General features: G+C 34.8%; 2 long non-coding RNA genes across 2 annotated transcripts; one reads left to right on the forward strand and one right to left on the reverse strand.

The window, feature by feature from the left end:
* The first annotated feature begins 6,986 nt into the window (after nt 1-6,986).
* Nucleotides 6,987-8,573, forward strand: LOC149775881 (uncharacterized). Its single transcript, XR_016416521.1, has 3 exons — nt 6,987-7,192; nt 7,909-7,991; nt 8,442-8,573. It is a non-coding gene; the product is annotated as an uncharacterized LOC149775881 (long non-coding RNA).
* Nucleotides 8,418-11,579, reverse strand: LOC149775882 (uncharacterized). Its single transcript, XR_016416520.1, has 2 exons — nt 11,331-11,579; nt 8,418-10,539 (listed from the first exon to the last, which is right to left on the reverse strand). It is a non-coding gene; the product is annotated as an uncharacterized LOC149775882 (long non-coding RNA).
* Between the last annotated feature and the right edge of the window lie 2,491 nt (nt 11,580-14,070).

Genomic DNA, 14,070 nt, shown 5'->3' on the forward strand with positions numbered 1-14,070 from the left:
GACGTTTTAACATAAATGCACGAGAATGCGAACAAATCACATTGTTGACAATAACACAAGAGAACATAAAAAGTTTGAACTACATTCGATTTTGTTGCTACTGTGAATTGAAAATATTGTGAATACCATTTTTATTACTGAAAGATGTTTGCGGAAATGTGCGAAGCTAACTACAATTTGGATATTATTTTGAAATGATTGACGTTCTCGAAGTTACCGATCTTTTCAACAATAGACAGGCAGGCAGTAAGTGAAAATAAAACAGAATGTAGGGCTGCATCTCTGTAGTCATCAACATATATCGAGATAGAGTTCAAAATATCCAGCATACCGAATGTGCGTTAAATAATTCGGTTTTCAACTTTACAATACAACCATCAGACCAATACCAGCTAGTTCTGTTTTAGGTGTGTAGTCGACAAAATACAATAATAGTATACTAAAATTCGAGTTATAATACGACTCATAAGATAGACAGTGTTTTAATATTTAATCAATAAGTTTATATTAAGGTTTCTTTTAATTAAGTGTGTACGTAAATTGAAATTCCAGTTAAAACATATATTTTTATTGAATTTACGTCGCATTGTAAATTTAACAAAACTATATGTGTTACTGCTTACATAATGAACAATACATTATATTTTTCATCATGTATTGATCAGCACTCACGTTGACTTAATACGGGACTATAAGTTTTATGCTAAAGACCAGAAAAAGGGAGAGCAAGTTTAAACTTCAACACAATATAAAAAAACTCTCGGACCGCTCCTGTGGCTTTAAATGCTTAGAACCCCGGCTGAATCATACCAACCACTTTTATAAAATTGGCACATGCAGCTGCCTCGCTTGACGCTCAGCAATAAGCGGTTAGCGTTAGGACTGGTTGGCCTGGTGTCAGGATAATGTGCCTGGGTGGGACATGATGCTACATGTCTGCGATATGATTCCCCAGTGCTAAACATCACCATAAACTGCCACACTGCAGACATCGTTGCGATATGACTTTAAAATTGTTAAAGCTACACCCCCCCCACACACACATTAAAACTCGCAGTCATGTATCATCATTTTCCTTATGCAACAAAATTACTTGTTTATGGGCAATTCCCGTATGATTCGTTCAACCCGTATATGAAATGTTTTGTAAGTGCCTTTTTCCGGGTCATCCATTGTGGCCAGCTGTTCTAATGCCAAAATTGTATAGACAGTTATGCGCAGTAACTCATGGTGTCACCGCCCTTCCTGCACAAAACTTCAAATATTTTATAGACAGTAACGTGCGGTAACTCATGGTGTCACCCTCATGGACCTCCTTCCTGCACAAAAATTACATTTTTTATAGACAGTCATTTTGGTGTCACCCCTTCTGCGGTCCACAACCCTCGTACCCCACCCCACCCAGTGACGCCACTGTGCCTGACCAGTAACATTTGTTTTGGTAAACAAATAAATACATAGTTAATATTTCCTTATGAGCGTGAGTTAAATATTAGGATCATTATCTTTGAGCTAAGGACACTGGCATTCCCTAGAGAATAACCTGCTGTGCCTGATGTTTACCACATTCTCTATAATAATTCCAGCAACAGATTGTATGTTGTAAACAACCCAGTATGCTCCAAATTGGAAAATTCCACTAAACAGACATAGTATTTTCAGAAAATGCTAATTGTGACTTAGGTCAGTGTGAAGTGTCGAATTTTAAATTACAGAAAATTTTAAAGCTGAATGCATTTAGCAATTAAGACTTATCGAGTTAAGCCAGAAACTCCTTGTGAAAGGTCACTTCGAACTTTCTTCGTTTCTCTTTCCCCATGTTAGTGTAAACTTCAAAGGAACAATATTTCCGACCCAGTGAAATTGACTGGGTATCTTAACACGGTCCTTAGAAAGTAAACATTTGAGCTACCAACCCTAACCGCTTGGTAGGAACTTATGTCCACTTATCATATTTTCAAAGGAAAATTCTCACGCGCTGTCGTACACAGATTCTGAGCTGTCTAAATCTGACGAAAGAAATTATTTCTTTGGGAAAGATTAGGGACCCTTGCCTACGATTGGGTAGAATAAATTAGGGCGTATTCTTTAGAGCAATCTGACCTTAAAGTGACGACCCTAGTCGAAATTCTTTAGTCTGGAAATTTCTTTGAAGAGGGTACTGTGTCTCGACTCCGGGGAGGCATAAAGAGATTTGTGCTTTCCTCGTGAAACAAGAAAAGGGACCAGTTGGTCATCGTGTACAAAGAAAGGCATGTCTAGTGCTAGGACGCACAAGTCCTGAAGGAAGGAAAAAAAATACAGCGACAAGGTACGCAATTTTAGTTTCACGTAATATTCTATTATTTGATTGCTTGTTTTATACAAATGTGTTTGCTATGAATATGTTTCCATATTATGTATCGTTTATTCAATTCATGGAATGTGTTGATGTTAGAGTTTTTATGCAATTTATCTTATTCAATTCATGGATTTCCATGTTGATGCTAGAGTCATTATGAAATATATTTTATTCAGTTTCATGGAAATTGTTGATAATATAATTGTTATGCAATTTACCTTTTTAATTTCACAGTTATTAGTTCATTGGTAGAATTGACTGCATGCGATCCAAATGTTCATATGTGTAGGATTTCATATGGTTATATGAAATAACTTCCTTCGTTGTTAGGACGATACAGATCATCGTGAGTTAACGGCAATTACCTAATTATATATGATTTTGTAATGCTTGGATAATCTTGTAGTTAAGGAACGCCGTGAGTTAATTTCTTTTGAATTTCATGCAATAGTGATCGAACATGTAGTAGCATATGTAAATTAATATGGTAATACTTAGTAGTCTTTCACGTGGTAATTTAAGACTTGCCGCTGGAAAGCAAGGTCAATGCCCTACCGTACTAAGTCAGAATTTACTAGGTGTGTGGATAGCCACGGGCTCTGAATAATGATTAAGTGAATTGTGGTGCCTCTGAACAGAAGGTATACAGTTTTATGGGATAAATTTGTCTTTTAAGGAACAGCTTTCTGAGAAAAGGACGAGACAGTCCGAAGACAGGAGTACGGGGAAAGAAAGAAAGAAGGACGAGGTCAGAATAAAAGGACCAGGAAGACCATGACGGGGCAGAACCTAGAGTTTAGGAAGGATGAACTAGGAGACGTTGGTATACGGTCAAAGTGAATGAAGGTGATGAAATCAATCGTGGACATTGGGCTCTTTTCACGTTATGATGATGTAATAAATCCAAATTGGACACGCCTGTTAAATTCTACTTATATAATCTAACTTGAATTTAAATTGCCGTTATTAATTTGTTCTGATTAAATTTGTTATTTTCTTGTCAAAGGGGGCTCGTATTGTTTTATTTTTTCCCGCTCAGTTCTTTGTTCAAATTCCATTCTTCTTTCACTCCCGCCGGGCTATAAGATCGAGGGAGGTCATTCTCTGGATAACGCCAGCCAAACCCAATTAACCACCACTCTTACTAAGAAGGAGACGTTACAGTCAGGTAGAGGGATTTATAATCTTGTTTATTCAAGATGTGACTCGATCATGCGATAACATCTAAGGTTATTCAAATTATTATTCACTGGAAATACAAAGTACTTATCTATAATATTCTTGGACAGAAACATTAACTTGGAATTATAGTGACTTCAGAAAAGGACACCCTTGATTATATTATTGTGATTCATCAAAAGACTGTTGGCACATCTCCACGTCACAGGCTACTAAGGCGCATCAGTACATCCATTACTGGATCTTATTTTGAACACCACTGGAATTTAATTAGAACATTATTCATTAGGACTAGTGATATAACTGTTCGGACTATAGGGATTTAATTCTTAAATACTGTAAGTTAATTTTTTTAATTTTCAGTTTGTATTCTATGGAAAAAATTATTTATTGAATTTTTCAAAACATGTTCATTTTTGCTCTTTTCTACAAAATAAAGTTTAAGATCATAGATTCGTGATAATGGATAATATAGTAATGATCATATAATAAGCTAAAGATAAACCTCTTATTGGGCTGTGAGTCGCAAAGGACAAGTGTTCATATGACTCATCACTTACATCCAATGAAAATGAGATCATATTTACAAAACCAATCAGATGCGTCAGACAGTTAATTTCAAAGGGTGCTGTTGACTGGACATGAGGTATGGAATATTAGATTTAGGGTAAAGTAAAATTGTTGGTTTAATTTTGCAAACGAACACAATAAAACATGTTAGTCATCTCAATCGGTTTTTACTAACTGCTATCGGGGGGGGGGGTTAATGCTAATGATGATTAAGCCACATGCATCAATATTCTGCATTTAGTGTGAATAATGTGTCTTTGTTATCAACCTCGAAACCGGGTGCAATAAAAATGAATTTGCTCTTTTCTTGCAAATATGACCATAATGAAGTTGGAAAGGTTAAAAAAGCAAAATGACATTTAGCAAATAAATGGTGTTATAAATTAATTATAGGCTGGCTTTGAGTTAAAACAGTTGGGGGAGGGTGAACCCTATCTCAATGTGCAGACGACTAGTGTTGACTTTGGAAACGGAAGGGAAATCGCTTGCAAATAAATTTATAATCTATGACTGCCATAAACTGAAGTTAAAACAGCTCAATACAATGTCAATTTTCTGATATCAAGATTTGTGCATTAGGAAATTAAACTGATATTTCTTCCTATGCATTGAAACTGATCTCGAATTTTCAAAATTCGGTATCTTTATGAATAGAGAGAATCTCGACGTTTACAAATATACGTCTAGAACTAAAATTCATCGAATCTACTGTGTATACTAGTTTATAAGTTGATCCCATCTGCAAACTGCACAGACGTAGATCAGCCGTCGCAATATGTGCTAGTAGCTCTGGGTCTGTGCAGTTTGATAGGAGCAATCAGTAGAACAGGATCTCTGTTGTACGCGGTTTGACTCGAGTTTATAAACGTCTATATACGGTAAGTTAAATTAAAATTAATCGTAATTATTAATTTCAGATATTTGATATCTTATTCAAGGGTTTACAGATACGTCACGTGAAGTGAATTATCGTCAGTCACATTTTAAAACACATGTCGAATAATTATAGCTATGCAGTACTTGAGTGAACTCACTGTGTCGTCACTTTATAGAAAACAGAATGTAATTACACACGCTAATGATTAATATGTGAGAGTCACCGTCATGCGTATTTTAACAGGTCCGGACAGTTCATGGTTGACATTCAGTAATGTACCTTTAGGCAATTGATAATATGGATGGACAACTGATTAGCGTTTTATGAAAACCAGACATGACGGTGATACCACAAAAACGTAAACAAGAACGGGTGAAACTTTAATGAATAAAAACTGTCTCATTACATAGAATTATCAGTTCTAAATATTTGCTATGATGCTTGAATAACGTGAATCATAAAGGGGCGTATATTCTCATTCAGGCGAGTTACAGGAAATTCATGACAGGTTGAAAAACAAATAAAATTGACTCTGATCAGAATATCTAGTAGAATGGCGATAGATCCAACAATGCACTTTCCAATATTAACTCAGCCAGAATAAGACCTGTTAATTCTGTGTTGTCCGTAAGCTCGTCCATCCCAAATGCTTATTTTAAAAGCAATATATCTCAAACGCTATTGAACAAGCAGTTCAGACTTGATATTAAAAACCATTAGTAGATTCTATGACTTGGCCATTTAGGTTTTTGGATGACCGTGGCTGTCTTTTGTGTTAAGTAAAGGGCAAGGTGTTTAAGGGGGCACAATATAGCTTTGCCTTGATAAACAAATCCCTTCTAGTTCAAGTCAAAACTCGTCAGGTATTAGCGTTACTGTCATAGTGTGATGCTTTGTGTTAAATAATGGACATGGAGACTATGAGAAACGTAGATTTTTTGTTTTCCATTGAAAAGCAAATTTCTTTGAGTTCAGATTAAAACTGTCAATATTTGTTTGTGTAACGAGTGTTATTCTTTAATTCATTGCACAAAATTTCTCGTACAATTTGTTTTCCTAACTATCTGCAAATAGCTCCATTTTGTGTAAAAGCTAAGTATCTTGTTTTGGACATGAGGAATTAAGCGTGTTTTTATATTTATACCGTGAAATTGTGTGTGCCATTTAGATTTTTGTAGAGTGGCTTTAACAGTTTTGGTCACATCGCTACGATGTCTGCATTGTGGCAATTTATAGTGGCGCATCATGCCGCAGACATGTAGCATGGTATTCCACCCAGTCACATTATCATCCCGCATCCGAGGCGGACGCTTTAACTTCGTAGGCCACCGAAGCGATCTTTACCGTCAAAGCCTTTCAGTGATAGAAGTTATTATACTCGAAATCACAAAATCAATAAAACGCGTACGCGTTCAGGCAGAATAATTTATAATAAATGGACGTTGTCACTGGGTATTATTTTCAAGCAATAAATTACAAAGAATGCAAACAGACACAATTAATGTATAATGTAGATAAAGCCTCGTGATGAAAAGAATTTTACTTTTTTTGTGTAAGGGTTTATGATCAGCCATTCAATTCAATCTGCAAATGATAGGCATTATATATGCTCCTGCAATTAGGGTAACTTGTAAGAGTTAAAGGTTTTAGAATTTAAACGTTAATGAAATGATAATGATTATGATAGTGAGCTACCAAACGTTTGACTTCGAAATTGTTGGATGGATAATGTAGCAGCTGGCAGCTTAAGGTTTCGTATAAATTCGTGTTAGATGTCCAGATTGGATTTTAGAGACCATAAAATTACAAATAAATATTGCAACAACCCTTGCTGAATGAATGCCTGTGCATGTTTTGAAAATGTTTCTTCGTGTTGCAAAACTATATGTATATATAATCCATCAGCTTTGTATCTACTTAAATATATGAAAGTACACTTACATATCTCTTGCGATATATTCCAAAACTGTATAGACCATTCTTAATGAGATCCTCATGAATATTAATGTATCGCGAAAACGAGGCTACGGTAGGCAGACTGAGAACAAAATATGGCGTCTTACTGTACATCGAGTAACGATCTGAGCTGTTTGCCAGATATTTCTTTTACATTCGTTGAGAATTTCATCATGGGTGTCTCCAGCAGTTCAGGGAATGAACAGGGAATGAACAGTTGACAAAAGGATTCAAGTATTACAGTGAGGGATATGTCCATTCTCTTACAGGTAAGTGGATTTACGTCCTATCTTGAGTGTACTTTTTCTCTACTGCACACAAAACATAAGTTAACGATATAGAAATGAAACTATTTAAAGCATAATTTTTTTTTCTGAGTAGGTCTGATTTAAATGTACAGCTGTCAGTCAGTACTGTGGTCAAAACACGCGGTCAAAATAAAACATTTACAAAACGTGCATAGTGACACAAACTGCCCTTTTAACCAACCACGCCCCCTTCCTCACCAGTAGAGACTTTGTGGTGCGCTTTAAATAGTTTTGGGTACATACCTTGCATTTTAATATGTATCAAAAGTACACAACCTGACATTTTTATATTTACCCACAAAACAGCAGGATTATTTGTTCAAAGCTGTTTTATATCCATTCATATATATATATATATATATATATATATATATATATATATATATATATATATATATATATATATATATATATAATCAAAGAGCACCCTGCCCCCAAACACACAAATTGGTCCCTTATTTATGTGAACTTCTTCATTGTTCATTGATTATAATTATTATTAGTTTTGTGGTGTTGGTAGATGGATGAATTTTAACACCCAGTATGTAACTGCACACATTAGATCAAGTAAACATAATAGGGAATAATCGCGTCTAAACAATATAACATTTTGTCATTTTATGTATGGGATATTATGTTAATCTGTTTATTAAACTGAGTTTCTCTTTTATTTTCAGTTTATAGAGATGGAAATGAATGCCTTGTCAAGGGACGGTGTTTTAGATCACAAAAGAAGAACGAGTCACCACATGTTGTTGAGGTCATTTTCATTCATATTAATATTATAAATTATTAAAATTATATTCAACATGCACAAATATTTTTAATATTTCAACACTTAAAATATTATTGAAATTCAGATCTTGCATAAAAGCTGTCTACGATACAGTTTGGCCATATCATATTTCTTCAAATAAACTTTCCAGGGCTGTCTATTTTCCTAAATTAGGATTGCTTTTGGAATACAAAATGAGTATGCTGTAAAGAAAAGAAGAAAAGAATATTATCCGATTTGTATCCTTTTTAAAAGAAATTTCAACAACAAAAATTTGTAAAACCTGCTTAAGAAAAAATAATTTGTATTGCATAAATGACACCCCATTGTGTAGGAACATTTTATTTCAATAAGAAACAAAACCACCTTTTAAATTATTGCGATTTATGATTTTGGTTTGTTTTTATATAAAAAAAAATAACTTTTTTCTTCTAGAGAATGAATGACAATGTCAATCTGTACCCAAGTGGCATAATTGTGAGCCCATTTTGTCATTGGCTTGCTGCAACTCCTGATCGTAAAGTCTACAACCCCAACAGGACCCCCCCCCTTATGGTTTGTTGGAGGTTAAATGTCCAGTTGCAGACACTTTACTATCTCTGAAGTACCTTGCGGTCTCTAATGATGCCTTGAAATTGAAGACAAACCACAACTACTACTACCAAGTTCAAATGCAGTTGGCAGTTACAGGACTGGAATGGTGTGATTTTTGTGTGTGGTTGGAAAATGACTTTCATGTTGAGACTATTCTGTTTGACAGGGAATTTTGGCAAGCTGTCAAGGACAAGCTTGATCTCTTCTGTTATAGATTCTACCTCAACTAGTACGTTCTCCTGTTTGTATATATGCATATGAATGTTTTGTAAGATATATTAAAATGAATTTTCTATGCCTTTACATTATTAAATCATTCTGACAACTCCAAGCAAAATGGCTGCAAGTCAGTTGCCAATGTGGACTTTGTTGCACTGCTTTTAAAATCTACTTACATAAATTGTCAATTTTAAATTCAGCGTAGCTGGTTTTGCTTACAATATATGTATATAGGCCGGAACAGTCACACATAGATGCATTATAGAATTGTGTATCATTTTCACATGAACCCTTTGAGTAATTGTGTGTGTGTGTGTGTATATATATATATATATATATATATATATATATATATATATATATATATATATATATATATATATCGACATACACACATCTTACCAAAGGTATTTGCATGAAATTCAAGATGTCATTGAAATATTACACGATGTTACTAAAGGTGTTTTAAAAAAAACTTGTATATTACTGAAATGTTAATAAAATGAACAAGATTCACACATCTAAAAGGTATTTGCATGACAAGATGCCAATGAAATGTGGCATGATTTTAAGGTCTAAAAATAAACTACTGAAATGTCAATAAAATGAAACGTATGTGGTACTTTCATAATTCTCAGTATCTTTGTTTTCATTCACAAGTTCTACATGATACTTCCATGTCACAAAATGCTATTTCTTTTGTTTAATTAGTGGTCATTTGAACAAAGTCAGTACATTTGCTACTGTCCACAACTGATTTATTGACCCAGAAATTGTCAAAGGCACCACAGACTGTAATAACTTTGTATTCTTTCACCCTCTTAATGTATCTTTACACATGTATCCTCAGGCTTGCAATTTTTTGATTGGTTTCCACCTGGGAAGCTGTTAAATGCCCATCCCTACACCGAAAGTGGTGTTGCAATGGAAACACCAGTACCTTCTAAAACTTTATGTAAAACAAAACCTTTATCTGCCATGATTTGGTCCCCTGGTTCTAACAAATCTATAAGCCCTGACAGCTTTGTGATCTCCACATCACTCATGTATCCCGAGTACAAGGAAGACACACGTGATTGCACCGTGTGGGGCTGTCCCTACCAAACCTTTTCAGGTGTTGTGAGTTTTGTAGTTTGAATAAGTCTTTGATGCAAGCACTAGAGATGAGGGTCTTTCTGTAAATATTTCTGTGCAGTCAATAATAATTCTAGTTCCTGGGTAGGACAGTTGAAAATCGAGAGGTATATTTGCTTGAACCTGCTCAACACTTGGTAAAAAATACAAATAATTTGTCCACATGATTATTATCCGACTTACAGAATACCTGTGAATATTAAATCGAACAGACATATCTTCAATCGGAAATCCACATCATATACACAAAAGCATGAAAAGTCCATCCACTGGGTCCATTGCCTTTTGCCGTCCCCTCATGTTGATGTCATTCCCTGTGCTGTAATATAAGCTCTTCATTCTAAATGCAGTAGGTTTGATGCTATTGAAGAAGGTTATAAAAACCTCATATGTGGGAAAAACAGTGTAAAATTCTATCATTTCATCATCATCTGTAAATCTGTTCAATCCAAGCTTCTCCATGTTTGTTTTTTTATTCAAATCTTGCAGTTGCCTTTCCTTCTCTTCCAATTCTGTTACTGCTTTCCTCAGTCTCTTCTCCAGCTCTGTAATTTTACTTTTGCATGCTATATGCAACTCACAGGATCTGAAGAAGATAAAATAATAATGTAGCTTTTCATCAACATTTGTTAACTATAATGGAGACAAAAAAATATAACTAGCAAAGTTACCAGCTTCACTATAATTTAAAATTATACAAGAGTTTTAACAGAGGCTGCTTTCCACTGACTGTCTGCTCTCTCTCTCTCTCTCATACACATAAACACACTGTGTCATGCACACACACACCATGCACACACTATGAAATAAATGTGTAAAACAAAAGTTACAAAGCTATGGTTTGATTAACTATCAGTGCCATCTGGAGGAGAACAGCAAGCAAAATAAGCCCCACATAAATCAGGTCTTTTCAGAGTAAATAAGAGAAATTATGCAGTGATGTTTTATCAACAGCTTCATTAATTCTTATCCACTCTCTCTCTCTCTCTCTCTCTCTCTCTCTCGTAATTTCATTCAACTTGTACTCTCATCATTTTCATTGTACTGGTGCTATCTCTCTTCTCTATCGTGGTCATTTACATTCTACTTGTTTTTTTAACGAGGTAATAACTTTACCTTTTCTGTACTTACTACTCCTACGCAAAATTCATAATTTCTTATAAAAATGCGCTGCTTGGCGGTACGCCCAGTTTTCGATAACCCCGTTATGTGGAATGGGACTAGGGGTAACATTTTTAGAAACCTGTCATTATAAAACACACATACATACAATCATTTACTTCATCGACAGAATCTATTTTGCGTTTGGAATTCTTATTCTTACATCATTCAGTTGCAAGAAAATATAAACACACCAACAATCATCCAGTTTCTTACCTTAAAATTCAGCCCCTCATCACGACGTATTGCAACAATCCATTTTCTACGAAGCTCCATCTTCTTCACTGATGGGATATGGTGGAAGCTTAAATCTATGTGAATTCTAGCATTCCCATTGCACAACGGAACACAACAATAATTGTCACGATTTTTTCTGTTGCCGGTATCAACTGTAGCAGCCATGGTTGCGAGGTAAAATGAAACTGGTGCCTATATTAGCCTCGTTTTGGATTCGCTGACCCAGGGTCACATGAATATATGAATATATTCTAAGAATGGTCTATAGCTCAAAGCGCTACATGTTGAACATAGTTAAGTTAGTCATCGATAATGACAGTGTGACTTCGTTTACAGCTAATCGAGTATATACGGTGTTGCAATTATCTCAGATTGTCATCCGTTAATTTAAAGGAAACATTCATTACACATCAGTGATTATAACATGTGAGAGCCGATGTCAAAGGTCGTTGATAGATCTGAAAAACTGGATCTTCGATATTCATTAATGCACCTGTAAGCATTAAATCATTGGAATGGACAACACACGCGAGTGATAGCATCAGTCAATACAAACCAAACACAATGGCGCAATACAAAATGTTAACTACAGCAAAGGTTGTGACGGTATGGAGACAGACGGTACATACAACAGTTATTACAAGGTTATGTAGCCTACTCTGCACGTGAATTATAAGTATTTCCTCATTCAGAACATTGTGAATGATTCCACAATAACTAAAACGATCTAGACTATGCATTTTAATATGGGATGTATCTGTGTACAATTTCTGAAGCCTGGAAAAAGTAGGTTTGAAAATAGGTAAAATATTTCCAAAGATTCACTTTAATGTTTAGAGGTAAATGTCTTTCACTGACTTATCTCTTAAAGGTCACTGGCCACCTATATTTTACAAACATGTGATATTATTATAGACATTATAAAACTCATTTGTTATGTATGTACACCACAATAATGTTTAATTAGACTTAAAATCCGCTATTTTAAATGAAGAAATGATTCGGTAATCTCCGTAATCAATCGATCGTTTCCACGTGCCAAAAACGGACATGATGTACATTTTTCCCTTCTATTCAACCTAGCCATTCAAGTGTTTAATTTCCCCTCGTAAGTGTCTATGTGATATATCTTACGATCGTGCTTTTGTACAGCAAATATGATGCCATGTCTTGCATATGGATGTAACCAAGAGTGATGATGGGACAAAAGGATTCTTTCTTTTTCCGAAAGACCGTGTTTACCAAAAAGAAGTGGATTGAAGCTGTGGGATCGAATAGGGTGAAGAATGGGAAATTTGTACCATTTATGCCGGATTATAGTCAATTTGGCCTAAAGAAAATTCGGCCCAAGACAACTCGGCCCAAATTGGGCCAAAATTAAGACCATTCGGCCCAGCTTGAAAGACAATTCGACCCAACTCGACAGACAATTCAGCCCAACTTAATAATAGTTAATACAAGTTCTTTTGCTTCAAACAGCAAGTAGATATTATGTATATATATATATATATATATATATATATATATATATATATATATATATATATATATATATATATATATATATATATATATATATATATATATATATATATATATATATATATATATAATACATAATATATGTGTGTTTGTGTATATTATGTACTCTATATCATTGATCTACCACGTGATGTATAAATTTTCATTAAAAGGAAACCAGGCTTGCTGAGCTTCCTTTTAATGAAATAATGTATATACAACATGCAAATACATATATTTGCCCTTTGAACGGAGTTCAGATTCATTACATGCATTTGTGTATTGAACGAGAAAATGAACTCCTTACATCCCCGAGTGTGTCCGCTACAGATTGTAGTTCAGGCTTTTGTGACTATTCACAATCACTTTTGCATAGTGCTAAGTTTATTATTTTCTTTGTTAGTTTCTCTTTTTTTCTTCTTCACATTGATTACACCAATATAATACACACTTATGATGTAAACATGGAAGAGTGTTTTAATGATGAATGTAGAGCACTACAAACATGAACGCTTAGCCATTCATATACCAGCGCATGGAAATTATTGTGGAATAGAAACTAAGCGAAATGACGAACTAAGCAAGAGGTAATGAAAATATTTTAATATTTTTACAGTTGATCTAAGTCATTATTCTGCTTTAGCAACAGCACCACCGACCATAAACTCTCTCTCTCTCTCTCTCTCTCTCTCTCTCTCTCTCTCTCTCTCTCTCAATCTCTCTGGATTATAAAACTCTCTCTCTCATCCTTTGGTCGGCTTGTCTTAACTCTTACAATCATTCTTAAGAAGTCCAGAGACATCGTGGGATGACACAAACGAAACTCCTCTACGTTCGTCATTTCATAGATTCATATATTTAAACCTGTATCCTGCCACGATGGTCCAGAGAGAGAGAGAGAGAGAGAGAGAGAGAGAGAGAGCGGCCCTTGGACATTTTCATATTTAATTAATACAAATGACTTTTAGAATAATATAATGTTTAACAAACAGCAGCAACAGCACAATATTAAATACATCACAGTATATGTACCATGTAAAAGAGAAATTTACCGTATAATGTCGACATGGTTTGCAACTTTGTAATATTGATAAACCCTGTAGATAAATCCCAAGGTGAGTGCACATATATCGTTACGACGAACCATATTCTTGTAGGTTACTCGGTGTAATTTCTATTTCAAGGTTTTAATCCAGCC

This window comes from Sinohyriopsis cumingii, chromosome 19 (assembly GCF_028554795.1).
Source record: "Sinohyriopsis cumingii isolate HCF-2022 chromosome 19, ASM2855479v2, whole genome shotgun sequence".
NCBI classification, from domain to species: Eukaryota; Metazoa; Mollusca; class Bivalvia; order Unionida; family Unionidae; genus Sinohyriopsis; species Sinohyriopsis cumingii.